At 41.9% G+C, this 26,875-nt stretch overlaps 1 long non-coding RNA gene across 1 annotated transcript in view; it reads left to right on the forward strand.

Moving 5' to 3' along the window:
* The first annotated feature begins 1,764 nt into the window (after positions 1–1,764).
* Positions 1,765–26,875, forward strand: part of LOC122407004 (uncharacterized) — a 91,668-nt gene continuing 66,557 nt past the window's right edge. The window contains exon 1 of the long non-coding RNA XR_006260127.1: positions 1,765–2,465. This is a non-coding gene — a long non-coding RNA (uncharacterized lncRNA). The remainder of the gene's footprint in view (positions 2,466–26,875) is intronic.

A 26,875-nucleotide genomic window follows, 5' to 3' on the forward strand; every position in this document is an offset into this window, starting at 1 on the left:
TCGCGAGGGTTCATTTTTTTTAATAGTAGGAAAAACCGAACGGTGACTTTTAACCTTTGGTAGAAACTGAACCATTTTTATGCACCGCCCACTTTGAAAATGTCGTGACGAAGCGCATGCCTGCTTTCCCCATTCAATTTAATATTTTGTTGGATCTCGACCGTTCCGATTCCGCGATGTTCCCATGGGTTTCTTCGGATCTGAAAAAGTTCCAGAAACATCGAAGGAAAAACGCAATGCTCATGAGAAAATAAGCTCGAGCGTAGTAATGCTTTTAATTTATAAATAAAAAAACTTGTTCTCGTTTCGGTTTGGTCAAAACTCGCCAATCATTTTTTTTTTCATCGTTTTCAAATTCATATTAAAACTTTCACCCCTCTTCATCGATTTATTTTATCGTTCAATCGGAAAACTGTTTCTTTCATCGTTTCCCCAACAAATTGTTAAACGAATTTCAAAAAAAACTGTCCAGTTAACAAATACACGGAGCATGGGATCCCCTGCAAGATTACTTGTGTTAAACGACTCTCACAAATCGCATAAAAAAGTCCACGAATATACAGAGCTGTCCCAGATAATCCACAGCTGCGTTCCGACAGCACAGCGAGGCTCGAAACTGCATCAGCAAAGGTCCATTGGAGCCCCGGCCTCGCCTCACTGAAACCTCCAGCGAGCCCCATGCAAAAGATGCCCAAAAGTCAATCGACCAAAACCCACCAAAAAATAACCCAGCAAAGCTGGCAAAGTACGCACAAAACAGAACAGAGCACAAAAGTCAAATATTTTCAACGCAGCCATTCCGTCGTCATGCGTAAAGAAAAATCGAAGAAAAAAAAGCACAGTAGCAAGGCTCGTTGACGAAGAAGTTTATTCGTTCGGTTGCGAGGGGTGCAACAAAGTTCTCACGCACGTTGGAGCTCACACGCGCGGACGATCGTTCGAAATCGTGTAAGCAACAAGATATTCCTGTCTCCGTCACACATAAAAAGTAACATAGTGTCGTCGAATTCGTGGTACAGTTCATAACTCTTCGCCTCACAATAACGTGCGTGTATGCACACCAGTATACATATACCATTAATAATATATAAATTGCATACAGAAGTGTATGCACGAGCTCGCGTATCGGTATATGGGTAGAGGGAGGTAATAGTGTTTTGTTATAATGCGAGGCGTAGGAGGGTATGGCCGTGGGAGGGGAGAGCGGAGAAAGAGGGGCGGGGAGGGGAGGGGGTTGGCTCGGGTCGGGTTGGGAGGGTGAGAGAGTGTTTGGGAGCGGGAAGGATAGCAACAGAGCGTCGTTACAGTAGTAACAGGGAGCGCGGCAAAGTAGTAGTGTCCAAAGAGGCAGCTCGCGAAAGGAAAAGAAGAGCGTACGCGGAGAAAAGGACAATTTCGTCTCAAGAGCGACGAAATTTATTAGCGTTTTTGATGCGTTGTTATCAACAGTGGGTGCGCTCGCGCGTGTGTACGCGTGTGCGTGTGTGTGTGCGCGTTTCGCGGGGTTCCTTTGAAAGCGCCTGTACATCGGCGGCTCTCGCGTGAGGTAGGTTAGTGAATCGAGGGTCCGCGCGCTCGACGGAGCGAGAGAGAAAGAGAGAGAACTCGACTGGCGCGTTATCTGGATGCACTGAACGTGCAGACGGCCAGTACGGAACAACATGTTGACCGAGTCAGCGAAACTCCAGCGAGTTTGAAACTCACCGTCGGATTCCGTTCTTAACCCCCCGTCCCCCCGCCCCCCAACCCCCCGGCCGCCGGTGTTCGTGGAATATTTTTACGATCAAACCACCCTCGAATGGAAATAAAACAAAAATCTAAAAACTATAGATTAATCCCTCACTGGATTCACACTTTTCTTTGGTCCTCGCGTCAAGAGGCTCCTCCCGCGCGGACGCTCGATTATAATAACACGAAAGCCGCGATCGCCGAAAAAAACGGAAATCTTTTAAATGTTCGTCTCCTTTTATTTGTAATATCGAACGTATTACTCACGTGAATGTGCGCGATTGTGTGTTTTCATCTTCGCCATTACCCATACGGTTTTTTACTTCAACTCTAAGGATATGGCGTTATGTACTTGTACTATATATACATATGTATATACGTGTGCGAGTGAATATGCTGCGAACATACATTCATATGTGTATTTATGAATATGTCTATATATTGGTATAAACATATGTCTGTATGGGAAAACAAAGCGACGAAACGAGTTCACAACCGAGAGTGAAGTGTCCCCGCAGTGCAAGATCAATCCTCAACAAACTTGGATTTACTATTTATCTATGAATACATGTGTGTCCCAATGCACATTTATATTTATATGTACATATGTACACCTGTGTATATTAATGTTTTATGAAATAACTTGTGCTCCGTGTATATTTACGTATCGTGCTAATCTTCTTTGACAGCTGAGTGGAAAGTTTTCTTCCGTAAGATCGTCACGATCAAAGTTGCCGGTGAGTTGGTGCTTGTTTATAATAACTATTCTTTTATTCCGATCGCTCATTTCCTCGAGTTTATCGAAACACGCGCCTGTCTCGTTCCCCCTATTTGGGTGCGCGCTATATACTCGCTTTTTCGCGCAGACAATCGGACCGGAGTTTGGAAAATTCTTGATGCGCGCGACGAAAAAACGGTCCGAAGCGGGACGACGATCGGGAGCACGAAACAACGGGGGCGCGCCGGATTTTAACGTCGAAAAAGAGAGCTTTTTGACGAAAATTATGGAAATTCGATTTTTGAGGAGATTTTTAAACTCGTTCGTTCAACCCCCGGTCTCCTGACCTCGAGGCTCGCGTAAGGAGCCTCCGCGGCGTGTGTACCTGAACGTGTAACAAGTGCATGTGAGCAGTGCATGTACGCTACGAGTTTTCAGCGTATTTTCCCCAGGCGCGTTATAAGTTCGTGTTATTACAGGCTCAAGCATGCGAGGGAAAAAATTATACGGTTTCTTCGAGACGCATTAATGCATTTTTGCGCTCGAGTCCCCCCGCGGGTGTGCACATTTGTACGCATGTGGTGCGTACGATGTTTAATTGCGCGATCGTTACAATATTCAACTCACACGCGGATTCCGAGTAACGCGGAGAAAAAATGCACGCGGAAAAAGGGAAAAAGGCTCTGCGCCGCCCGACGCGTATGTGGCTAATGAGAGGCCAATAAAACTTCGCACAAATTCAATTCCATTTAAAATATGTTCGTCTAGACCAAAGCACATTTTTCGTGAGCACTAAATCATGATTTTCAGTTTTTAATCCAATCTTTTTTTCAAACATCGAGGACACTGGAAAAGTATCTTTCGCGCACTGCTCGGTTCGAACGACTTTTCAAATCATTCGCAAAGACATATTTTTCTCCTTTTCTCGTTGCGCGCATGTGGATCAGTGAGCTCAAGCGCCAGGGATAGGGATAGGTCGTGGTGACGTTGAGGCGTGCGTGCACTCCGCAAGGAAGCGCGAGGACAGAGTACGCTTTGTTTCAAAATAAGCGTATCGAGCACGTAATCGCCAGACTTTGAATAGCACATTCGCCCAGATGCGCGAGAAATATTTGCATACGATTGTTGAAAGGGGAAACGCGTTATTCTTTCCTACGAAACTCGAGTGGCTCCTCAATTACATTGCAATCGTGACTAAAAATTCATAACTAGAAATCGATTCTATGAACTTGATAATTGAAACACGGAAAGGAGCTGCGATCGAGGTTCGTCCGATGCTAATCAGACTGACGAAGAAAATACACTCGGGAAAGATTTGGAAAGGAACGAAGAATTTTCCTTGGTTCGATCCAGTCTCATATTCGATAGCAATGAAACTAAGGAGAAAAGAACGAATTCTTTTTCCACTGAGAAACAAAGAAACGGAGTAATTCCTTCACAAAAGGCGTTATTTCGACAGTAGAGGATGGACAGGAGAGGCGCGCAAACGGCGCGTTGGGCAACGTTGTATTTTTCCACTTGCCGAATCGGCGAGCGGAGAGCGTCCAAGCGTCGATTCTCTTTCTACTAGATGAGTTTCTCGCTTGCTCGCTCGCCGTGGTGGCGCCGTTCAAATGCCCCTCGCCAATAACTATATCGTCGTCGTGCAGTCTGACATTTGGTATTTGCAATCTTAACCGGAGATTCGGAGCAGCGAGGCGATTACAAATTAATCAGAATTTCGTATTTTCACAGCGACGTTCTTCACACGAATCTCCTTCTAATTACATTTTTTTTCAATTTCATCCTCCAACTCGTGCTCGTGAGTTACGCAAAAAACAACGCGTCCTCACAGCCCAATTGTAAACGCGTCGAACGGATAAGCATCAAAATTATACGAAATTGAATAAAATAGAAAGCGTTTTATCGCTAGTATAGAAAAAAATTAAACAAAATTCGCGTTTCGATGATCCTCGAGCAGACGCACTCGCGATTCCAAACGCATCCATCGCTGCGCATTAAAGTCGATCGTTCCACTAATTATAAAGAAAAAAAAAACAACAAATTATCTCATCGATGAAAATGACTTGCATTTCGAAAAACAAATACTAAAAAATACTTCGATACGACTATAAATTTTTTAACGACGATGCTTAGTCACGTGATTGAGCAAGTGACTATAAGCGAGCTACGAAATGGGATTTTTCAAACGAAAAAAAAATATGGAAGAGCTCTCACCAGTCAGCGGGTGTGGGCGTGGTGTGCGTGTATTTGGGAGGGCGAAAAAAATAGTCGAATGGTTGAACGTACGAGCGGCTCTTTCTAGCCACACGATTTCTGTGGCCAAGGCCCTCGAAGCCGGATTGAATAAAGTGGGGGGCCCGGTTTGATACTCGCCGGGTTTGCACTAGTCCGTTGAATGGTCGAAAATTCGAGGTTCGAGCGTTCCTAGCTCACGAAAAATGGCCGTGTCCGCAAGCCTTCTTTTCTCGTTCTCAAAATGGCCGGGATCCTGCTCGTGATTCATTGTCGTATGACCGAAAAAGTTTTTAGAAACGAAACGTGGCTTATTCGATTGAACGAGCCTCAGATTATGGCAAATTGTATTTTATTCAATTTCATGGACAATTATCACCTCGATAAGCGATTCAATGCCAAATTCTATTGATTTTATGGTACGACTAAAGACTACAGGGAACCGGCACAGGCAAAAAAAATCATGTCCTCCCTCCCGACGAACGTAAAAAGCCTCCTCCGTCATCGTTTATTACGACTCGTTGGCACGCGAGACTTGGAACGAGACTGAAGCGGCTTTTCACCGCATTTTCATCATTTTTTCATTTAATCAAGCTGCTCCCAGAAGGGATTTTCGTGTAAATTGATTTGGAGTATCGAAACATGCGACTTTTCAATTACGAGAAACAATGAAAATCATTGAGAGACATTTCCGATTCGGTGTTAGTTCAACTGTGCAGTTGCATGTGTCATTTGTTATTTTCTTCCCCCCACCCCGGCCTCGCTGTATCGCGCAGTAACGTTCCGAAATAACTGCGTTTGGGTTATAAAGAAAAAACAAATTGACGCGGAGGAACAATGTCGAGTCTGTGAAGCGTCCATGCTCAGCTCCTCTCTTTCTCTCTCCTCGGCTCTGGCTCTCGCGTCAGTCGTCTCTCTCGCTCGCTGGTTAAATTTACGTCTGGCTCAGGGTTGAGCAACGCAACAGCGCGTCGTGATCATCGTCCGTGAAGCGGCCTGTATAATACGACGAGAGCGGGTCCGCGGTTGCGTCGAGCCATTGAAACTCACCGAGCCGGGGGTGATGGAGTGAGACCGTGCCGGAAAGCGAATGCGAGAAAGATAAAAGGGAGAGATGAAGAGAGAAAGAGAGGCGAACTTCCAAAAGAGCGCGAGGAGGAGAAAGTACCCCTGCGAGAGGGCAGAAGACGGGCGACGCGGAGGGAAAGAGAGACGGCGAACCCGTATTTTGGGTGACCGTGGCCCTGCCTCGGCTCACATCGCCTTTTACTCTCATTTTTGTACCAGTTTCTCAGCCTGCACTTTCCTTCGTTCAATGCACTTGCTTACGTTCACATACACCATGCGCCGAGAGCATTCGCGACAATGGAAAGTGACGATACAACCTTAAGTAATTGCACATTTTTACAATGCCAAGAGTTAATTGTCGAATAAAGGAAAATCATATTTCTACGAGGCTCAAGTTGGCAACGTTCAATTCAATTTTTATTTCACGAAACATCGGTGTAGGTTGAAAAACTACGAATTTCTAAAATTCGCCAGAAAACCAAATCATATTTTCTGCATATCACAAAAAATTTCATTTTTTACTCCCACGGGAATGAACACTTTGCATACTGAAAAAAATCCCCGAACATTCAAGCTTTTGTCAAAAAATGCAACATTTTTTGACAAAATTAAATAATAGTTAATATCTTTTCGATACATCAACGTTATACAGAGTTTGTAGAGGTCGCGATCGAAAGAGAAAAAAAAATAAAAAAATATTTCAACTTGTAGTATCCTCTGAACAACTGTAATTATTTAATTACTGAAGAAATAAATTTCCTCCTGTAAAGACTCTCTGGAGGCGACTCGTCGAAACATAAATCTACCGCGACTCTGAGATACTTTTTATCTTTCGATTAATTGCCGCACGATTCATCGGGAACACGTCCAGAAGTAGTGAGAGCAACGAAACGAAGTACGTTAAAAATATTGTTTTAAAAATTTTTATCTCCATCGACGATTTTTCGATCGCGCAATAAAATCTCATTCTTCCTTTTATATTTGTCCATAAAAGAAATACAATGCGAGGCATTCGACTAAAAATCGGTTTGCCATCGAGCCATGGGCCGTTGCACGCGCGAAGGGCGAAACGCGAAAGGTTTTTGCGCGAGCGTGTACAGCGCCCTCTGCAGCGAGCAGTGAGGAGAGAGGCGGAACGATGTGACGAGGGTGTGAGAAGGGGGTCAGTGGAACCGGCCGTTTTATATTCGGCACTGCGATTCGAGTTAACCCAGGTCAGGCCGTGGCTCGGTGAGGCAGAGAATGGAGGAGAGAGCGAGAGAAATAGAAAGAGAAACGAGGAACGAAAAAAAGACAATTGTGGAGAGCGAAAGTGAGCCCACGCGTATTTATATATCCGTGTCATTTTCGGAGACAAAAAAATCGTCAACAAGAAATCGACACGAAAGTGGAATCATGGCCGATTGCATTACGGGGCACCGTTAATTAACCCGTGAAAAAAAAAACGAATCTAATCTAAGTGAAGTATGACGAGAATTCATTGCGCACGTGCGTTATGCGTTGCAGCCACGTGTGGACTTTACGAGCTCTCGATTACGTGCATCGTAGCATGCAAGGACGACAAAGTTATCGTAATTCGCATGTACATGTGTTCAAACGCGAATGTCGTTAAATTTTTTTACATCACGTGTTATCTATTAATATTTAATGAGTAAATTGATGGGGTTGGAATGATTTTTGTCGATGAATAATTTTTATGAATATATTGAAGATTGGGTCTCGATGGCAGGACATTTCGAAGGCTCGGAATGACAATTTTTTTTGGTAATACGAATGCCACATGTTCGCTGTATGTGCATGAAACGCGAGGCCATTTTTCGCTCTCCCCCAACCACAATTCCACTCCTACCATCGCTCATTTTGTCGCACGGACTTCCGGTGCGTCACTATCGAATTGTCGGCCACGTAAACACGAACATCGATGCATTTTTGTGCGAGCAAATATCAGGGGAATGTTTAAAAAAATTCTCAATCGGAATAATAATTTCAAGTGAAATTTCTCTTTCTGTCAGGACAAAATGGGGACTCTTTGTCGAACGGGTTTATACATCGGATTCGGGAATTTTTCTGTAACTCACAATCGTCCTCGAGTTCCAGACGCGATAAACAATATTACACTTATGCACTTGGCCGTGGGTGTCCGGCAAATCCCACACAAGCTGCGTGTGTCTTTATTTGCATTATTTATATACGCACGCCCGTGTGTGCGTGTCAATTTGAGACGGAGGAAGGCCGACTCCGAAACTCGAACTTGGAGATCTCATGTTACTCTCTCGCGGTGCCTACACTCGCGAAGGTTAAAATATTTCAACGTCAATTTAACCACGATTTATATCTCCAACGTCCCCGTTCTTACTTCACAGGGAAAAATCTACGAAATTTCATTCGATTAATGAGTACGAGAAAAAAAATGCACTACTAAATACTCTGGTAAAAATTCCTATTTGGAACAATAAGAATTATTTAATTTAAGGGAAAATTCAATTTCTCTCTCATAATAATATCATGAATCGCAGCTCGTCACCGTACTGTCGTTACTCACAGTAATTTTTCAAATTCAATTCTCAAAACGTGTACGAATATTGAGTACAGTACTTGGCAATAATCAATTTGGGAAAATGAAATATTCTTTATGCAAGGCCATGAAACGCATTCGAGAAATAACCTTCGATCGTGATAAATCGACATTTACAAATTTTGGAACTATATCGATACAGCAAAATAATCAAAATATTTGGCATTATTTAAAAAACTAAAAAAAAAAGGAAAAGTTTGGCGAGCAATCACTTTTTTGCATGAAAAACTTCCAATCGTCGACGAATGAACAGAATTCAAAATCCTAAAATCACGTCATGCCCAACCATTATCCTTAATTTCGTGAAATGCTTACGAACGTTTCTATTGCTTACTCTTAAACACCAAGAAGTGTTGTTTTTATCAAGTTTCGCGAAAAATCATTTTTTTGGGGGCACAATGAAAAAAAATTGTCTCTGAAATTGGAGATTTTTTTTACTACAATTTCAATCCAATGGACCTTGACTCCATGTTTTAAAAAGCATTTAAAAAAAAATTAGAGCCCCTTCGAAGTTTCTCTCATTTTCCAATTTTCATTTTCTCCAGGATCATTTCTTTTTCTTTCATTTTAATTTTTTTTCGAAAATTTTCCTAGTATCCCCTTTTTTTCCTTTTCTGGCAAAATATACGTAATCGTAGGAACGTAAAAAAAATTATTTCCGCAGTTTTTGAAGCATTTGCCCCAGTCTGCTCCCCGACACGTCGACAATTGCAATAAATACAATAAATTCGTCACTATCCAAGGTGACTGTCGGAAAGACCCAGTTTCTTTATATCCGACACGCAAATGTAGAAAAAACGTTTTTTTATTGTGAAATATTCAAAAATTTGTGAATTTCAACGAAAAATACAATATTTTAAATACGAAATAAACTCACGAAATTTGCACTAATTTTGAATATGCATCGTGCCCTCGCTGGGTATCCATGTGCACGTGCTCAAACTGTATATAGAGCGAAGGTGAAATTATACCGATACGAAAATTTTCGGGGGCACGGCGTACATATAAATATGGAATAACCAGCGACAGAGAGAGAGAGAGAGAGTGAGAGGCCGAAACGGGCCACAGAGGAGGAGCCGTTGCTCACAGGGACTTGCACTTTCGCTTGCATATTGGTTTGGCCTTTCGGCAGTTTGAAGCAGCTGCCAAATTTCCCTCTCGGTTTGTGCGAGAGCGAGAGTGACCCATCGGAGTCGAGCGTTCGCACAGAGAGTGTGTGCGAGTGTGAGCGTGTGTGTGTGTGTGTGAGTTCACACACAGAGGAAGAGTGCACAGAGTTTGCGAACCGACAGGGACAGGGCGGAGGGAGACAGGAGGAGGGTGAAGAGAAAAGGGGTCCGGGGAGGGGGAAGAGTAGCCCCATGAATCGAAGGGGCAAGAGGGAAGGCACTTTGAATATGAGTCTCCTCGCACTGTGTGCAATATGCGGCGAGCACGCGGTCTCTCCCTTCTCTTACTCGTTTTATACTTCGAACACGTTTCGATGTGTGTGTACGCTGCACATTGTTTTTTTTTTTTTTTTTTTTTCTCTTTTCTTCATCGTACAATTGAGCGCATGGAAAATTCGAGGGTCGCTCAAAAGATCGAGGGTATTCAATATGCACGGAATAAATAACCCACTGTCTCAATTGCACGCACGTGTATTCATGGGTTTTGTAAAAATATGGAAGTGTAATGAGAGTCGCGTCGCGGTTTCGAGACCACGGAGCTCGATGCAATTATTCATGGCTATCATGGGCATGAGGCTATCGAGGGGCTCGGCCTAAATACGCTCGGGAACCTCCCATTTTTTATTCCTTCTGCGTGTCGTCCACTTTTTACCTCCGCACTTATTGCATCCTCGCAACAAACAGCCCTGTACTTTCCTCTTTTATTTATATTTCACCGAGTTTCACCTCGGGGATTTTGAACGGGAAAAAAAACTTGAGGAATAACCACGAACGATGATGAATGGAATTCGAAATTCGTGAAAAGAGAAATGCCCTCTCAAAGCCTCCGTGAAAACAACACCTCCAGAAACCGGTCTCCACTCTCATAACGCTAATAATCATTCAAGTATTTGCTCCTATATCCTTCAACAATATTTCATCTCTGAAGGACCGAACGAAAGAGAGCGAAATTAAGAGAGTCGGAGATGAGAAATCCTAAGCAACAGCCACGAGCTCTCCGGCGAGCAACAAGTAGTAACGGAGCTCCAAGAGCAGACACTCCGCGGACAAACGCTCGATCCGTACAAGCCTGCAAGCTCTACTAATACCACTACGAAAACTATGACTACTACTACTACTATTCCGCGCAAGGTGGAAGCGTGCCAGGTATTAGTAGTGGTCCCTACCACTGCACTGTGTACGACATACACGTGTGCACTCTCGAGACTCTGCGCTACGACACGACAAACGTACTCCCTTATATATCAGCTTATGTACAAGCGACAGTTACACGGGAGTACAGGCTGCGACAAAACTGATGATAGCGGAAAAGATGAGGGAGGGAGAACCGAAATTGTCGAGTCGTTGCTCCGATATTTAAGAGTCTTTGGAATTTATTAAAAGTGAAGTAGTGACTGTGGATTTCGGATTATTGGTACACTCGATGAAATTGGTAGATGCGCGATTTTTATGAGCAAAAGAAGTGCTCGGAGTAATCGAGCCTGAAAAAACTGTCTATGAAATAGGACTGTCGCTGTGGAATATTTTTTCTGTAACAAAAAAGGAACAGTAAAAATGCTTTTCAACTCAAAAGCTGTGAGTTTTAATGAGGCTGTTTTCGACTTTGGAGTCAAACGAAATGATGTAAAAAGCCTCCAATAATTCCAGTAATTCTCCGACTTCGTTTCCTGCCCCGATACTTCGTGAAACAAGAAATTTGTTAATTACAAATGTTTTTTTCGTTCATTTCCTTCGACTCGAACCTGCTCGCGAACAATTGAATTTCGAGGAAAGCGAGCTCGACACTCACCTCAATTTTCTTCCCATCTTCTCTTCTTCGTGAATAAACTCATGCGCCGATTTCCACCCCAAAATATCTTTTTTCATGCACTAAATATGAATTCCCCTATAAAGAAATGTCTTCTCATGTGTATACATAACTCGGAGTCTGAGTAGAAGCAGCACGTGCTACACACTCAGTGCCAAGATAGAGGCTCTAGGCCAGAATAGAGAAGCAACCCATCCTGAACTCGTGTCTCCGGGAGCTCTTTCACTCTTTCTACTCTCTCGTCTCATTCACAATGTACGAACTACAAATATATATCGCCTTCGCGATGCTTCGGCTCTCCGAGTAGTTGTGTGTCATCGATACACACGCGTATATATGTAACGAACAACATATAATAGGTAGGTAGATACACAGACACTCGTGCACGTGCATGCACATAGTGTGCATAAGAAAGAGGGCGCGTAGAACGACCGGTGCAGTGCACAGCAGCTTGCAGCTGTTTCCGTGAGGAATAAATAATCTATAACGCGTGTATGTTCGTTGTAAAAGTTACGAATTGTATGGAAATAATGTCCTAGTTGAGGAGAGACCATTTCTGGTGTTTGCTCTTGGGGAAGTTGCATCGAGGACTCGAAAAGTTGGCAATTTGTAAATTGAGGAATTTTTTAAATTTTTTTTGCGTCGAATGAGTTTGTGAATGAACAAGTGATTTCGGAAGTGGTAAAATTGCGGTTTACGAGACGATTCTTTTGGGAGATGATCTTGGGCGGTTGCAGGTTTTCTTTCGGTGTGAAAACTTTTGACTCGTGCGTGAGTGCGACGCTCTCTTTGAAATCTGGTAGGAGCAACAAGTTGTTTCGCTCAAAATATAGAGAGACTCGACGGCTATTCGAGATTTTTATTTTGACGCGCGAACGAAGGTAATCGTTGGACGAACGAATATTTCCGGATGAGGTACGCGAACGTGGAAGTGTGTCAGCTTGCGCTCTGAATCAAGCGGAGGAAACGAGGGGTGAAACGAAAAAAAGGAAACAACAACCTCGCCGAATATCACGATTCATGCAGCCGCCGGTCTCGAAATTTTCCAGCCATACCTCCCACGATCTTTCGGCAGTGAACAATGCCGGGGCGAAAAGAAATAAAAAAAATACCGCCTAAAAATGTCGGAACTTCCGAACTCGTGCAGCACCGTGGTTTTTACCCACCGTTGAATTCTAAACGGAAAGCTTTTTTGGCCTCTTTTTCGTGCATTTTTGTGACGCGCGGAGCTTGTGAAAACAATGGAAAGGGTTCGAATCGGCGATTGCAGGTTCAATTTAACATCACCCTTCGTTCCAATTTTTCAGCCGCTTTATTCATGCCCTCCCAAACCTATATTTATCGAGAAAACATGAGGGAGAAAAGTTTTAACCCTAAATTTTTCTGTGCTATATATCTCGACAGATCGCGTCCACTACAAAAAGCATTGTAATTTTGCTCGGATTTTTTTGTCGTGCAAATCTTTTTGACAAACTTTTCAGTACTGACACAATTAATATTCGTACCCCGACAACGGGATCCGAGAAATTCACATCGATTTTCTCCTGCTTATATTCAACATTTTTCGCACAAACATTCATAAAAATTCGTTTTATCAGGACGTCTCTAAATCTGAGGACTGGAACAGCACTTCCAAAATAATTATTTTGCGATCGCGTCCACAAATTTGGCGCCAATCTCGTCATACGACGAGATTATTAAGGCCTTATATACATTTTTGATGGGCGGAAAAATTGACATTTTTTTATTAGATATTCTTCAAGTACAACGTCTGAAAAATCCCGTGAAAAACGGCACCATTGGCCCAAGCTCGGTGCAGTACCGCGCCAACTATACGCGATGGTTGGACGACCGTTGGCAATACAACTCGGCCAACCGTAGCACCACGGTTGGAGTGATAGCTACGGTCCTACGGTAGACTAGCGCTTGGGACCAGTATTGGCCCAGCGTTAGTCTTGAGAACGGCCCAACGCTGGGCCAGTGTACGCCCAATGCTAGCCCCAAATTCACCCAGCGTCATTCCCCAGCGAATGCCTGTTATCAATTATTTAATTAAATAATATTTATTTTCAATCATGCTTATTTTATCACCCTATACAATTATCCGTCATTGTGGAAATTTTAATTAGTTAAAAAAAAAACAGTTCCTTATATTTTCTTTAGAGTTGAAATTTTTCAGAGGGGATTTGAACTGCCTACCTACAACTTTCCTACCTAATGCCTACCTAGTTTGTCCGAGACGCTAACCACTACACTATCGACTACTTCCTATTTTTGTATCAACATTCTCAAAATAAAATATTAGGCCCATTCTGGTATTGTATCATATGTGTACATATTGAAATCACTTTTTTAATTCTCAACCGATTTAGACCAAATTTGATACACAACCGTAAAATCCCCGGAAACAAATTTTCATGTAATTCGATAACTTATTAGCTCGTACGGGTTTTGATAAGAAAAAAGTTTATCCTTCAGCCGATTAATTAATAAAGTCGAAAAAATTAAATGACTAATCTGTATCTATTATTAAAAGATACACGGCCCGTCTTGAATCTTTCTGCCTACACTTTACCTCAATACTTGGCGTCAAGACGCTGCCGCGTCTCTAGATTATTATTATTATTATTGATATTATTATCGTTATTATTATTGTTATACAAGAAATCTTAATTCATTTGCAATATCAAAAAAATGAAGATAAAACAACATGTGTCCACTAAATATTATATATACTGAAAAAAAATTGCTTCAAAGGGTCGATTATTATTTGGTGAGTGCGAGCAACAAAATATTCTTGGATTAATAACAACAAATTGGTTGATGAACAACTAATGAATGGCCAGAAGTTGATCATCAATTGCTGCCGTTGCAAGACAGTGCTGGCTGAGTCTAGGCTGATGAGCGGATACCGATTGTATATCTAACAATATACCCATGTAGGAAACGCCAAGCTTGACAATAGGGCCAATGCTTGGCCCACGCATGGCTTGTCGAGTATATTTTGCCAAGCTTGGCCCCGTCCTTGGGCGTTTATTGGCTGCCGTATAAAAAAAAAGAATATTTTTGCCAATATGCAACCGACAGTCGGCCCTTGAATGGTAGCCAATGATCGGCCGAACGAACTTTATCAGTCTTGGGCCATTATCGGCTGATGACCGAAAACCTTGAATATTTTTTACTATATATTTCCCGGTAAAAATGCAATACTTGGCACATGAATGGTAACCAATCATTGGCCAAGCGAATTTTACCAGTTTTGGACCATTTTTGGGCCGATGACTGTATACTATTGTATTACTAAATTTGTCAATAGAAGTGCAATATCAGAGGGCCCATTTCGCACCAATGAGTTTTAATGAATTTCTCCCAGTGATGAAAGTTTGGATTATATTTCTTTCTTTGTACAAAAATTTAGATCAAATTTCTTTTCCGGCAACAACTTTGATGAACTTCCTTTTCAAGCGATGAGAGTTCTGGTTAAATTTGCTTGCCGCAACAATATTTATAAACATTTGTCTTGCAGCGGTGAAAGTTATATGTTTTAATTTTTTGTGTAGCAGGAAAATTTTGGAAACATTTTCTCTACAACCAAAATTTGGAAACTTTCTTGCTACTCAAAAATTTAGGCATAACTTTCTCCGCTATGAGATAAAAATTTTTATGATTATATAAAATATTGAAATTTCATCAAAATTTTCATCGCTGAAAGAATATGTTTTCAAAACTTTCCTGCGTTACACCAAAAATGAAACCATAACTTTCATCGCTGCAAGTAAGAAATTTTCATGAATACTGTTGCGGTAAACAAATTTGACCAACACAGTCATCACTTAGAAATAGTGTTCATCAAAATTGTTGCCGGAAAAGAAATTTGATCTAGATATTTTTACAAAAAATATGATCCAAGCTTTTATCACTGAGAGAAATTCATTAAAACTCATTGATGTAAAGAAATTTATCAAAACTTCCATTGCTATATCAATAAATTTAGTGTAAGATAGATTTTTTATTCTATTGTAAATCGTCAAAATTTAGTATTACAATTTTTTATGTAACAAAACTCAAAGTAGGTCACTCAAACAATTCGAAATCACCATATACATTACTCGAAACATCCTTTGCAACATATCAAGAATTTTATGACACAGTTGGTACAATGACGAATTGGTCTAGTAGGTAGCGTGCGTCCGTTAAGTTAGAGCGTGTTAGGTAGGTAGGTAGATCGAATCCCACATGTGTACACATTTTTCTTCGATATAATTGATTTCAGAATCTCGGAACGGTAAGGGTCTGAGATCACAAACATTAGAAAATCCAATACACAGTGAAAAAAAAATAAATTTTGTCATGTTTTTCGTTGTCTTGCAAAAGTGTTTAATCGAAAGCTCCCAGTTTATTGCCATTGATGCGCCATTATAATGTATCAGCAATTGGCTGACGATCTTGGGCCAAGAACGGCAATCGGTAACGGGCCGAAGTTATCATCCGTGCTTGAGCCATCATCCCGCCAGTCTTGGCTGCCATTACCGCGCCAAGATCGGAGTGGTGGCTGCCGGTACTGGGCCGATCTTGGGCCCTTTGTAAAACCCTACATGGGTAGCAGGTATACAGATTTTAAAAAATAAGGCGAGCAGTATTAACCCGAGGTATGGGACAATGATGGCCTCCAACGGTTGGCTGCCAGTCATGAACCGACACCGGCCCAAGCGTGGGCGATTGTCGGGTCCCAATGCTCAAATTCTTCATTGGCTATAAGCATGGGCAAATATGCTGGCCCATGCTCGGGCCCAACGTCGAGTCCCAACGGTTGGCTGCCAGTTATAAACCGACACCGGCCGAGGGTTGGCTGGTTGTCGGGTTCCAATGCCCAAGTTTAGCATTGACTAAACGTGGGCAAACATGCTGGCCCGTACTCGGGCCCAACGCTGAGTCCCAACGGTCGTTTACCCAGTATCGAGCCAAGCATCGGCCATATGGTAAGCATCGGCAATTTTTTCACGGGATTCTCACGAAATTTCATAGACGACGAATACTAAAAAACTGTTCACCCCATCCATACGAAATTTATACCAATTATTAACTATAACAATGGCTAGGGCCTGGACGAAGGATTTCGTATTTCGTTGGAAAAGAAAAATCGTAACAAAAAAACCAAAAATTCAGTAGCTCGAAAAATGAATTTTTTCTTAAAACTGTCGCCGTTTTTTTTTTAAATCAAAGTTTTTACAAGTCTCTCCTCCAGACCCAAGCTATTATTACAATAAATGTGTGCTATAAATTTTGTATGAATCGGATTAAGAGTTTTAATAGATTTTTTTTTAACTACTGGAATACAGCTGGAGTTGCGCCATTTTGAGAAATTCATTTTGATGAAAAAAATTGTACAAGTACACGAACATTTGTACTAATCAATGTCGTTCACAGTTTTTGAAATAAACATTTATTTTCTTGTCGAAAATAAATCAAGAAAATGACGTTTTTTCGCCCCCTGCAAGTTTATATAAGGCCTTAATGAACACGAAACACGTGCATAAAAAAACAAATGAGAAGGAAAATGTTGACTCGTTCACGGGACGAGAACCGTGGGTGAACCGTGGTGGATGTTTAACGCGGTTTAAAGCGAGGCCATTCAACGTAGCGAGAGAACAGCCAAAATTTACCGAACGGCCCGGAGCCAAGCTCTTTCACACTACGATTGTGCTCTATGCAAGCTTTCATAATATACTCGCTCCACACAGTTTGTACATAGATATCCACGTATATACGAGATTATATATGGAAGCATGTACCCGCTGGGTACACCAGAATTCAGCGGACGTCAACCTCTAAATGCAACCGCTGAATGCGGCACCGATGCTTTCTCGCACACATGCAATATATACTCGCATATATTTGTTGCTTATCCGAACGAAGCTGAGCCGCTGCAACAAGTGGCCATTTCCGAAATGTTTACCCACGTCTCGTGCTGATTTTATATATCGAATTTTGTTGATAAATTCTTTCGGTTAAATGACCCATGGAATATGACGCTGAGGTTTGCAACGTTGGAGTCCAACAAAATGATTTTAAAAAACTCTCCAATAATTCCGATAATTATCCAATTTCGTTGCCTGCGCCGAATTTTCAATTCGCAGTTATTCAACCTACACCCGATGCTTCGTGAAATAAAAAATTGGTCATTTGCATATTTTTTTTTTCGCTCATTTCGTTGGACTTGAACGTTGCAAACTTCAGCCTCGTCCGTGGAATAATAAATTCCTAGAGCACATGATCGCGGTATACCAAACTATTTAACACACTCGTTACTGCGCGTTGATGCAGAATTTCATTGATACTTTTCATTACCGATCGACCGAATTGAACGATCACGATATCCAGCTCAGTCGCTTAATTCAGTCCGTTATTCGTTTATCGTCATTGCAATTAAAAACCTGAGCTAGCCACGAGCGGTAAATGTGGAAACGTAGCTTGATCCTGCATCGATTCGAGAAAGCTCCAGCAAGCCCAACATCGAATTTCGCATTCAACATTTTTCCCATCTCGATTTTAAAGTAATTCCACTTTTCCACTTTTTGGTCCACTTTTTTTACGGCAAATCATAGTTTGAGGTCCCCTGATAACGATAAGCACCGTTTCGAGACCTCTTACGGGGCAAAATTTGGAATTATTTCATTTACAATTTTGTCACGGTACCCTATGGGAGAACCCACGATAATATCAATTGTGAAAAAATCGTACGGTGTTCGAGCTTCGTAAAAGTTTCTATCGTGAAGAAAATTTATCACAGATTTCGCTCCTTTAAAAAAAAACATTACCTTGTGAGGCTTTTAAGAAAGAAAACATGAAAAAACTTGAGTTTTTGACGCGTCGAAAGCGGATGTCGGTCATTACGTTGGACTGCTGGACAAATTCGAGAATCGTGAGAATTTCATTAAATTTATTTTTGAGGCTGACTCACGTGCTTTCATTCGTCTAGTAGCTTCGCTTTTTTCCAATTAATTGACCATTCCTGTTTCTCGGTGCCATCACACCGATATAAACTTTCTTTCGCGCAATAAAAATGTTCCCTGGATTATGTGTATTTCAAGTGTCACCGGTACCGACTCGATCATTAGCTAGTCAAGTTGAAGTATAAATTTAATCTTTTATCACATTTTTAAGGCATTTTCTTAGATTCTTATGATAAAAATATTCTCAATGTAAGTGTTTATTTATTTTATTAATAATTTAGACTTAAAATTAATCAACATAAAATATGGTTGCAAACTTGACGGCCGAATTACTTTAACGGCAATGGCAGTTGACGGTCTTCTTTTTTATTGCTCATTCGTTTGACGTTTACCTCCGTTCAGTCAACTGCGTGCGCGCTCGCTCTCGCGAAGTTGTGATAACGAATGATATTGGTTGTGCACAGAGGTGAAATTCGGGGGTTGAAAAGATTAGTGCAAGCGCAACAGGTGTTGGCACGCGGCCCCCGAAATACGTCGTGATTCGGTTCGCTCTATCCCGGTTGCGCGAAGTGCAGTTAGGAGGGGAAAGGGGAAAGAGGAGCGAGCCGGAGTTTCACATAGAAATAGGAGTATGAGGAAATTCAACAAGTTGTTATCCGAGAGAAAACGAGAGTTTGCAGAATCCGAGTTTGCGAATTTAGGGAAAATCGCCAACGGAGCGACCGACTGAGCTAGACAATTCGGTTGATATTTCACAATCAACTTTCATTTTATTCCAATATAAAACGTTTGAATAAAGAGCAGAACATTTCATCAGTTTGCGCGGTCTCAACGCGTCGATGTTAGCGTTGAAAGAGAAGAGAAATTGACTAAAATCAAACAATATAAACTAAAATGATGCAAGTAAAATAAGTGAAATAAAATAAACTCAGCAAAAATATAGTGGTGGTAAACTCCTACAGATAAACTAAAATACAATAGAAACAAAATAAGCTAGAATGCACGCAAAATATGAGCTGAGAGAGAGGGATTCTCTCAAACGTTTTCCCGAGGCTTTGCACCAGTCTCCTGTGCGTAGAAAAACGAGTAAATGAATTGAAAATGTCGACAATCGATGTTAATCGCATTTTCAGATATTCAGTCTCCGCTTGAAACGATTGATTTTTATGGAGGGTTAAACCCCTTCGATGTGCCATAAACTTGCAGATTAAATATTCTCGAAAAAATGGATTTGTCCTGAGGAAGGTGTAGCAGGTCGAATTTCCGAGGGTTTTTCATCCAGGCATTTTTTGTTTGATAAAATTTTTCTCGAGTAATTTACTATTCGTTTTTATTAACGCGTGCGGCGTGTGAAGAGCAAACAGTGCGAGTTTGAGGATACACACGAAAGCTCGAATATCCAGCACGGTCTATATGCAGCACAAAATGGGCACCCAACCCCGGCTGTTCTGTCGGACGCGCAACAAGTAGCCATTCCCAAAATATGTCCAGGGAGTCAGTCGAGCGTGAAACAAACTAGAGAGAAATTTGAATACGCGTAGTTGTGAATAGCGACGAATGCCAGAGCGAGTTAGCAGCTCGGTTTTCTCGCGTAACAAACTGTTTATGGGAATTACAAATGGAATGGACTCACGAACGACCATTGAACGAACGATCGTGTCTCTGTTTTTTTTTTTTCACACCTACAATTTCTAAAAAAACATAATCTTCTGGAAACAACTAACCGTTTAGCTCTCAGCTCATAAAATATTAAGTTTTTTATTGAAATGGTCGGGTCCCGATGCTCGGTGAGAACACGCGAACAAAGCCGCGCATTAAATTTTCTCTGTACGAACCGAAACAGACAATGCGATGCGACGCCTTTTTGAGAATAAGAACGAGAGGAAGAAATAAAAAAACTTGAGCATCGGAAATATTTAGGTCGCGAATTGAGAACGCTGCTGAATACGAGACTCAGCATCACGAGACTCGATGCATAATACAATTCGAGTCTGCGGAAAGACTCACCGAGGAGTTGAAATAATAGAGAAAAACAAAAATTCTCTCGAATCCAATAGACGGAAAAAAGTTGAAAGAGAAAAAATTAAAAAAAAAAAATAAGAACCGAGATTTTGCTTTGAAAAGAGGATTTCAAATTCGTCGGAACGTTCAGGCATTTTTTTCTCAATGGCCACTAGACGCCTCTGCGTGACTTTTTGTCAAGTGACTTGCAATGCTCAACGAAGCTGCCAAGGCCAGGCGTGTGAGAGAAGAGAACATGGAGAGTTGCATTTTGTTTATTTGTTGAGACAAGAGTGGGACGAACGATTGCACTCTGACGCCGGTTTTCTCATGTCGATCGCGTCGTCCTGAATTCGAGGTCGCGGGTCATCGTGTTAATAATTGTGACAAGGCCAAAATCGGACCCGGCGAACGCGATATAAGCATCGTTTTTTAAATAATGCGCACTCTAATCTATTCTCAAACTCGATCAATTGGGATTGTTGCTTAACAGTTTTGTTGCTGCTGAATTTCACTGCAGATTTGTTACGCAAGTTTTATTTTCATGGTTGATTAATTATCGGTGAACTGAAGTGATCGTTTTTTTCGAAATTTCGATTTGAGGTCACACACTGGTGCAAATTTGCACTTCGACTTTTCAGAGCTTCCATTTCATCCATGAGCGTATGCGGAATTAATCTTGCAACGAGACTTTTTAGGGGTAACAAATCCTCGGTAATCGCGATTACGATCATTCAAAAAATGGAAAAATACTTTTTTATTATAGAAAATTGGCCAAATTGGAGAGAGGAATGTTGAAGTTGTGGACACGCGGAATTTTCGTCGTGCAAATTTGCACCAGTGTGGTGTCTACGGGTTAACTTTGGTGGACCTTGCACTTTTCCCATCGCTTTGCTGTGTCCGAAAGTCTCTCCGGCTGTGGATATTTTTATTGAAAATTGTCCAACTCAATTGCTTCAGTGCTCAAATTACGTGAAAGATCCTCGTGTCACGGAAACGATTCCCGGAACATCGTGTACCGTGTCTTTGGCCCTGGAAAACTTGCAAAACAGTTTCAATTGGGTTTCGTATCGAAAAACAAAAACTTCATATCCCACAAAAATTCGTTTCCACGAATTCGTCACTCCCTTCCCACGAAAAAATCGTTTGAACCGAGTACAAAAAGGAGACGGCGAAAAAGCCAAAAATGCCCCATTTGTGCTCGACTGCTCGGCCGAATTTCTCGCGCTTTTCGAATATGTTCGGAGATCCTCCGATCGGAGTGTGAGAACAACGAAGCCTCTTTCTTCTCTCAGTCGCACTCTTCTTCTCACTCACAGTATAATTCGTCATGGAGATGGTTCGCGGCGTGTGACGCGCGGTGACGTTGGAAGTGCAGCCGCGGCTGATGCGATAAGCGGAGATACGGTCAAGGCCTCGTGAGCCGCGAGAGCTCGTCAGCAACCAACGCTCCTTCCCTTTCCCTGCCCCCGTCTCGCTCCTCTGTACCCGCAGAATGCCGGGGCCACTTTACCTTCCTCGTCCTCCTTTTAATACCACTATTTGTGCCTTTCTCTCTCCCTCTCCCACGAATCATTTCTATTTCTACTCAGCCTCTTTCTCTAATCCATAAAACTGTTCGCGCTTCCGTGTTTCTTTCTGCCTCGTCTTCTCTTTCTCTCTCAGCCTTTTTCATACCTATTTACCTGGATTGGGCTCCCTCTTAATTTCGGTCTTTGTTGCCGACGCGGTGCAGTCGTTGGGGACCGATGCAGCGGCGTCGCGATGTCATTGGCGTCGACTAAATTCCAGGGAGTGCATCTTGACACGCGAAACGACGGTGCGGGCGCACTCTGACGACTGAGGATTGAAAAACAGAAATAAATTTCTTTGACTTCCAGTTAAGGAGGGTGGCTACGTTCGTCAAATTGATAAGAAATTCATCAAATTTGGTGATAATGTTCTTCAACATCAAGTGCGAAGACACAATTTTTTTAAAAATTTTCTTCTGCTTAGTTATCGAGTTATTACGCATTAAAGCAGATTTCTTATGCCCGGAATATATATATGGAAACGCTATGCTTATACACGTGAACTTTAGTGACCAATTACTCGATAACTGTACAGAAGAAAAATTAAAAAAAAATTGTATTGTCAAATTTAACTCTAAGGAATATGTTGACCAAATTTTATTAAATTCTTATCATTTTGAAATTTTTAATGTATTTTACATGGTTTAGCATGGCAACATTGTATCGTCCCTAGCCACCCTCCTTAAAACTGTCGCTATGACTTCTCATCGTTGTTCGTAGCGTTTGATTTCTTTGCGTAGAAACTGAAAACCCGCGAGGCCGGTGGCTCACAAAAAATGCAAATTCGAATCGTTTTCACAGTTTGTCTTTTCAATCGCTCTTATTTTCAGCGGAGATTGCGTTTTTGTGAAGTGTGCAAGTAAAATTGTGTAAGAAAAACTGCGAGGGAAATGCGGCTTTTGAATTACGGATTATTTGGTCGAAGAAAGGAGCAGCGAGGCTCATGAATTCGGCAAGCTTCGACCTCGATTCCAATCTCTCTTTCTCCTTCTCTCTCAATTCCGTCTCGACTTTACTGCTCTCCCTTTCATTCTCAATCGTGCGTTGTCACATACTTGTGTACTCGCGTATATCCCGGCTGGAATCTTTTTGTGCAGTCGGTCATGTGTGTGTGTGTGTGTGTGCGTGTGTGTGTGTGTGTGTTCACGTTGCTGTGGAATGACCGGACGAAGCCGGTGGTTTCGCCAAACATGCGAATTCGCGATGGCGATCGAGCCGGGAGAGAGGAGGGGCGCGAGAACAGCAACAGTTCGTCTCTGACCCAGTGGACGCGACCTTGGCTCCGAGACTGGGAGATACGGAGAGCTGCGCTCCGTAGGGTTGGCTCTCTTCCTCGGTTGGACGGAACAAAGGCGAAAAATGGAGCAAAAATTAAAGAAGCACGTCGCCGCTCGGCGTTTTTTTCGTGCTCGAACGCGATTTATCGCGAGAGTTTACGTAATTCTTGAAAATCACGCGATCGCCTTCGACCGATTTTGTCATCGAGACCGCGTCGATTCGCGATTCATGAAAATTCCGTTCTATTTGGAAGCCTGCCACCGCGATATCGCGGGCAGAGACGAATTTCGAAAGCCGAGAAGAATTCTCCGGCGTAAAACAGGCTCAAGAGGAGTCCTCGTCTCGGGAAGAGTGCAGGGGAAGAGAAATTTATTCGAGACTCGACTCCAGTGAAAACAACACGAATCATCAGAGTTTTTACATTTTTTTTCAGCTCCGCGCTCGACGTCGGTGCGACGACGAGCTCGAGAATTCAATATCGATCGTAAAATAACATTTTCCATAAGAAAAGTGCCTCGAAAAAAAGCGCAGGCTCCAGCCTGCTATAAAGTTCAATTCATCAAATAATAATGTATTCGGTGCATGGTAAAATACAAGTTTGTAAATGACTCAAACGACTGGGATCACGTCATAGTGGCCAATTAGATTCGTTAACATGAGTAATGTATTCAAGAGCCAAAGATATTAAAAATCCAAAGCCTATGTCGACGCCGCATTAGAGAAACGCGCGGCACTCATCGAAAAAAAAAAATAAAATTAAATTAAATTAAAAAAAAAAAAAAAAGAGAGAGAAAAAAACGTATACGGAAAGGTCTCTCTTAAGCGAGCACCCACACGAACGAAGCGACATTTGTGCACACGTTATTCGCGGTGGCCATGGACGCATCGGAGTATGCGAGTGCATGTCCGCGATAGTGTAGAGCCGGCAAGAGCCCGATCGCTCCGATCTCGCACAGGTTTTCTAGCGAGTTAATACGCCGTGCACACACACTTTGCACTATTTTCGTACATACAAATCCATGTACGTGTGCATATAAGATATTCGATTGCTTCTCGCGTACACGAGCAGCTTGCGAGTGAACGAACGAGGGAGAGTGACAAGGACAACGAAGAGAGAAGCGGGAGAGAGAGAGAGAGTGCGTGCGTCGATGCCACGTGACGTCTAAATTCAGTCGGCCATTTTGGAGCATGATTCATTTGTTTAGAATGGCTCCGTTCGCCGCGAGGGGCAGGGGGGCGAGGATAGGAGAATATAGGAGGCGGAGCTTTCCGGGGCTACGGGCGAGCACACAAAATCTTCCCGGACGCTTTAGATTCGCGACCGAAACGCGCGATGCGCTTCTCGCTCTTCGCATGTGCCCCCCTCAGCCGGGGCTCGCGCTCTCCTCCTCCCACACGCTCACGGTCTTCGCTCATTTTTTACTCTCCTCGTGTACGTATAATGTGGAAGGAATAAACGTTTCTTCGATTCTTCCATCTGGGCTCTCGCGCCACGACTTTTGTCTCCTTCGTCGCCTTCCTCGATGCGGCTGCTCGTGGCCTAATTTCCGTTTGCTCGCATCCGAAAACTCTCGCTGGGAAACGTAACGAAACTTGAGGTTTTTTCGTCCTCTTGCCTCGGTCTTCGGACTAACGAGCCCTGCGGAATTCGTGCTCGAATCGCGCGGTTTAAGAAAGCACGGAATGAGCCTGTGAAAATTTCTGGTTGCTAGGAAAAATAATTATGCTTAATGGATTCGAACGTTGCTGGCTCACAGGCTCGCGGCATTTTTCATCTTTTACTCCCACTCCTCGCTCCTTCCGCCCGTTTCTATCCCCACTTCGTAAGCAGATGCGAAACAGTCTTTTTTGAGGATTTTTCGATGCGCAGCTATTCGAGCTGGTTTCGTGAATATTTATTCAAATATGAGGTTGCGATTATCTAGAAAAATGGAAAAACAATTCTGCACTTACGCATTTGTCGATTATCTCAATTTTCCAGTACATCTACAATGTTACAGCAGTCAACGCGTACACGAATTAGAGGCAAATGAATAGTTGACTGTTTTATTCCGAGTGGATAATCTAACGAAAAAGCTAGTTACATAAATGACGAAATAAACGTCAACGACGCCATTGACGAAAGTGTTTTCGAGCGACGTAATACCGCCAATTAGCATGAAAAAAATGAGTTCGTCCGTCATCTCAAAAAAGTCTTGACTCGCGTGCTTCGATTTTTCAATTGGCTGCAATACTACGCGTGCCACGTTACTTCGTTTATTCATGCGCATCTGCTTATATGCGAGTACAATATAACCGGACGAAAATAAGAGATAGAAAGGAGCGAGGTCGATTGATAGATTTTTCGAATCATGTTTTCACGTTGCTGCGAGTACAAATGCTACAGAAAAAATAATGCAGCAACGATAATCTTAGCCATCGAAAATATTTTATAAATTTTTGAAACCTGAAACAAAAAATATTGTGACGTAAGCTGTCAATGACGACCCAGATCACTGATTTTGTAACATGATGTTTTTGGGCGTACCGAAACCAAATTCAAGCCCCGAATTGCGAATTTCCGGTTGAAACGTTCTCAGATTTTATTTCTCTCGTTGCAAAGTTCTAATTGGTTTCTAAATAAGTTTTCTTGTTATGTCACAACCGTCCTTGAGATGTGGTCCGTTGTGACAATTTTCCTTTCTTTTCCAACTCGCTCACATATGAGCTGACCATCGTATTTAGGGAAATAATTGTAATTTGTATACGAATGTACACATTACATTAAACAATAATTATCGTTGAGATTACTAGCATATTGACAGAACTCATACCCGAACGATATACTTTTAAGGAAGATCACGCGTTACTTATTGTGATTCAAAAAAGCAACTAAACTGTTGTGCTTTTTTCATGATCAAAAAAACGATTAAAATTTATTCTAGCAATTATTAAAATTATGAGTAACTTATTTGTTGAGATTGATTAATTTTTCATATGATAGCGGTTAAAATACTTTCGTAGTAAAAATCGTCAAGCAAAATGTGACAACAGCCATTTTCTATTTATATGCGTATGCACATCTATATTTTAAACCAGCTGGCTCATGCTGTTGTCAAACCTTCCATCATTTGCGTCGTTATTACTCGTTAGCCTGCTCACACAAGTGTTTTACTTTTTCCATTCCCAAGTGATTTTCACCGGTAACAAGGCTTTCTCAAGACATCATTGATATCTAAAAACATTATATTTTCTCATTCTCGTTTCTGGCTCTTCAAAGTTGGGAGGATCCTATTTTATGAAATCCAAATGATCGCACAGGAAGTGTGTCTGCCATGAGTAGTTCCTATAATAATTCCGGGGATGGATATGCGCACGTCGTATATTTCTAGCATATTTCCAAATTTCAAAAAAACTTGGAGTTTTCGATTTCCATTACATTCGCGTGAACTTAAGGAAGTTGAGGCATTGGAATGAAAATGATGTCATCGCTTTTAAACCGATTGCATCTTATAAAGTGAAGCGTAAAAAAAAATCAGTTAAATTTTTAGACAGTTTAGGAGCTTCGTTACTGAGAAAAATCAATAACAATTTGGGCCAAATAACAAGTAACCTTATGGAAGTCAAGACACATTAAGTGATCTCTGTTAAAAATGATGCTAAAAATATAAAATTTTTTGGGCAACATGAACAAAACTTGCCGAATAATGTCAATTTTTTTCAGATTTATTAGGAGATTTGATAAGATTATATTAACAATAATCGGTTTCCCGTGCAGTTTTTTCGAGACTAG

This window comes from Venturia canescens, chromosome 2, assembly GCF_019457755.1.
Source record: "Venturia canescens isolate UGA chromosome 2, ASM1945775v1, whole genome shotgun sequence".
Lineage (NCBI taxonomy): Eukaryota > Metazoa > Arthropoda > Insecta > Hymenoptera > Ichneumonidae > Venturia > Venturia canescens.